The sequence below is a fragment of the Phasianus colchicus genome, chromosome 26 (assembly GCF_987193195.1).
Source record: "Phasianus colchicus chromosome 26, bPhaCol1.hap1.1, whole genome shotgun sequence".
In the NCBI taxonomy this organism is placed as follows: domain Eukaryota; kingdom Metazoa; phylum Chordata; class Aves; order Galliformes; family Phasianidae; genus Phasianus; species Phasianus colchicus.
The window spans coordinates 2,970,318-2,974,502 of NC_143461.1; positions in this window are offsets into that span (position 1 = coordinate 2,970,318).

Sequence of the window (4,185 nt, forward strand, 5' to 3'; positions counted from 1 at the left end):
TTTTTTTTGCATTTTGAAGTATTTATCTTGCTCGCAGTAAAATGTCCTGCATCAGATGAGCTTGGCTTCTATTATAGGAGAGGGAGTTGGACTAATTTAGAGCACATTTGACCATGTAATGCTGGGCCATTAACAGATAATTGAGGTTGCTTGGAAGCCAGCATCCTTGCAGCTGTAATTCCTCCTGCTGCTCCATGCCACAGCCTCAGATTCTGCACCAAGTTCTCTTGCTCCTTATGTGATTTGGTATCTCACACCTGAACCCAAACTTTCAGAAACTGAAATATCTGCCTCTGGGTTTGACAGGGATTTTGGGGTCTCTCGTTGACGCTCTGTGGCTGGAGGTTCAAAACACATCATGGAATCGTAGAACCACCAAGGTTGGAAAGGAGCTCTAAACTCTTCCATCCAACCATCGCCCAAAGAGCTTTGTCCATGAAGGGAATGCTGTGGGAATGCCGGGTCCTGGGGCACCAAGGCAGGTGGTTCATGCTCTGCATCTGGAAGTGGTTTCACTTTTTGTTCCCTCATCCAGATGGAGGATTTGTCAGGAGAAATCAGGCATTTGTCCTTTGGTTTGGGGTTTTCTGCCTTGTTTTGTCTCATCTTGTTTTCAATGCTCACAAGGAAGCCAGAAATTTCAACTAACTCTAAGGGTAGGCATGCCATAAAACATTTAAAAAAAAAAAAAAAAGACCAAGAGTTATTCTTATCACTCTGTCTGTTTGATTTGAGAGTGGACATTTCAAAATGGCAAGGCTAGAAAGGAATCCTGAGAATCCAGATCGCAGCGAGTGGGTTCTCATTAAAATCCCACCCAACCTCCAGAAAGTCAGGGCTGAGAATCACTACAGATCACGACTGATGAGAGACTTCAGACAAGCCACAAGCAGCCCAGGATAGCTCAGGGGAACTTTTTATAGGCTGACTCCATGAGATCCATACTTCTCCATCAAAGTGATGTTCTGCAGACTTAAAAACATCCCCAGATGTCATTGCAGAGAGCTTTGTGTGGCACTGAGTGCATTCAGAGTTGCACATGGGATTCGTCTGACAGTTAACTGGAGGTTCATCAGGAGCTTTGCAATTCATAGCAAGCACACCATGACAAGGGAAATGTGCTTTAATTTGGCACATCCATCATGCTGACCCAGTGCCTGGTAACAAATAGCAGCACTGCTGTATTCTCCTTCTGCTCTGCCTGCTGAAATGATGGAATTAGGAGTGATCTCCCCAAGATGATGGCCACAGTGTTTCCCTGCAGCCAGGAAACCCCACTGCATGGGTTTAGAGGCTTACTTGCAGGGGGCAGCTGCTACAATTAGGAAATCAGTTCGTTTGCATCAGGGTGGTGGAGAGGATTAGGTGTGATTACAGGCTGACCTGTAAGGAGGCCCCTAATAGAAGTGGGTGGGGGGTTTTGGAAAGAAAGCTCTGTTTGCAAGTAGTTTGTTGGTTGAAGAGCTTGAGGGTCAAAGGAGGATGGTAAGTTGTGCTGCAGCTCTCAGAAGAAAGCAAGGAGGACGAAGCACAGCTGCAAGGTAAGTGGGAGCACTGCTATTTTCACTGCTTTTCTTACCCTCTTTTTGGTGGCTGGGAAGTGGTTCAGTCCCATAAACTTCGCAAAGCAGTTTGTAGAGATCTTGCAGCCCAAGCTAGAGACCTGAATCTGTTAGCTCATGTTGTGCCTATGTATAACCAAATAAGGCTATGTTTTCACCCTAAGTGGCTTTTAATGAACCTGGTAAGTTTTATACTAAACTACACAACGATGCTACAACTCACTGTGGTTTTAGGCAGCATTACAGCAGTAATAAACTGTTTGCAGGCTGTGTGGCTTCTTATCTCCATATTCCAGTGACCCCTCTTATCTTATGGAAGCGAAAAGCAGACGTCCTGTCATTATGTGCTAACAGGCACATGTGGGAAGTGCAGTGCAGATTGCCCTGCTGCAGCAGCAGGTTGGGAATGTATGGCCAAAGCAAAGGCAGCCCTGGTGAGGGGCACGCAGGTGACATTTAGCTGTGGATGCATGTGTGTAGTGCTGTCACTGCTCAGCATACATTGCATCAGTTTGCATTTTGTGTCTATGCTGGGATGGAGGCAACAACCAGAACGATGTATTTAATTCCTTGCCTGCATCTGAGGGGCCTTCAGGAAGGAGGGAGCTGCATAAATAGAGCTCAGTTTAAACAAAAGCCTGTGGGTTGGGCATCTCAGATTACTGAATGCAATTCACCTGTTCAGTCTGGATTGTTCTCATAATTCATGTTTCATTTGCTAATTGTTCGTATTAGCAGTACTCACAGTTGTTGGCCTATTGTGAGGGTTCAGTGTTGGTACTGAGGGGGATGTTGGCTCTTTGAGTCTCAGCCTGGAAGGTGCGGAGCTGCCAGCTTTAATGGGAGGAAATCCTGTTAGATAGGAAAACAAAACAAAACAAAAAAAAACCCAGAGGTTTGAATGCAGGTAACCAAAAGTCAGCACTTAGGGTTTGAAGAACAGCACTGTGTGAGCACAGAGCCAGAATGGGCCCTGTGGGGTCAGGCAGAGAGATGGGGCTATTCCAGAAAATATGAACAAAGGTCAGTAAAGCTCACTGGGAAGAAAGCAAAGCTAACTGCTGCTTTGACCCAAGCAACAGCGAATGCCACACGACAATTAGAAGGGAGAGAGATGGTGCAATTAAAACTGCGGGCGTGTTATCCAGAGCTGTGGTGTGTGTGGTTTTGGGGAGGAGGTTGCTGCTTTCTTTTTTAATCCAGCTCAGCCATAATGGAGATAACCATCACTAGTCTGAACAACGAGGGGTGGATTTCCTGCATTCCTTGGGGGGGGATATCTAAGGAGACCTGTGGTGTTGCAGAGAGTTTGGTGCAGAACTAGACAGTACAACACCTCCTGAAACAGGGTGAACTACCTCAGAAAGCATCAATTCCCAGTAAAACACAGCTAGGCATCTTGACCACCTGTAGGCATTGGAGATTCCATGCCATTTTGTATCATCATCAACTACAACGCAGCATCCTGGCAGCGTTCTGCTAAGGGCAATTGATTTTTGCCTCCCCGAATTTCCACTCCCAAGTTCTAATTGAGTATTTGTTCACAGCAAACTTAATCAACCCCCAGGGCACAACACTTCTTTTGCTTCGCTCTTGACAACCAAGTGCTTTGTTTGCATTTTGCATCTGCCATTAAAGCGCCGGCTGCCGGTGGTGGAAGGAATTATAGAGATTAATCATTATTTCCTCTAGAAATCCAGTGTGCAATAGTGCTGGTGTGGGACAGTAGCCCTCGTTCCATGTCAGGGATGGCTGTGTTCCACTGTGAGCCATTGGGGTGCAGTGTGTGCGTTGCAGTGCATTGCAGGGAGATGACAGAGAGGAGGGGAAGTGATAACGTTATCCAACATGCTTGCTGGATCTTTGTGCTACAGCATTACATGATTTACCACACTTATAAATCCTCTCCAAGCTGCTCATTCACTGTTACATCTTTTCCCATCCTTTTCCCTTCAGTTCTTGTATTAGTTTTGGAGGTTTCAGGCCACGATGTTCTCCTTTAGGCTTCCGGAGAGCGGCTGACAATCTCAGCCCAACACTTCGTGCTCCCGTATATATTTCACAGCACAGAAGCAAATTAATCATATACAAAACATTTCGTTGGTCAGCACTTATGTCGAAGCATCCTGGGTAGTAATTTACTTAAAAAGGAAGGCTCAAAGGCATGCAGATGTGGGGAAATAGACTCCGTTTAGCGCAAATAATTTGAGAGGCACATTTGTACCCGACTGCACATCTCCTAGTGGGTAGGAAGGACTCTGGCGTGGTGAATTATTTAGATGGGTAGGAGCACAGACAAGGGCATCTAGCCATGCGTTTTAGAAGCTTCTGGCATCACTATGTAGGCGCTGTAAATGATATTCTCGAAGTGCAGCGGTGCAGTATGATAGAATTCATCTCAAGAACGGAGTGCAACCTGCAGTTTGATTACTCTAAGCACCCTGGACTCTTGCAATTTATCCTTTTTTTTCCCCCTCTCTTAAATGCATGAAGTGGAAAACAAGCTTTGCCGTTTCTCCTTGCACAGAACTTGCAAGCGCGACAGGCTGGATGATCGAAATAGATCTGCAAACAGCAGTGCTGTGCGTGGCGCACGAGGAGCCTGGTTTGCTGGCTGCTGGGA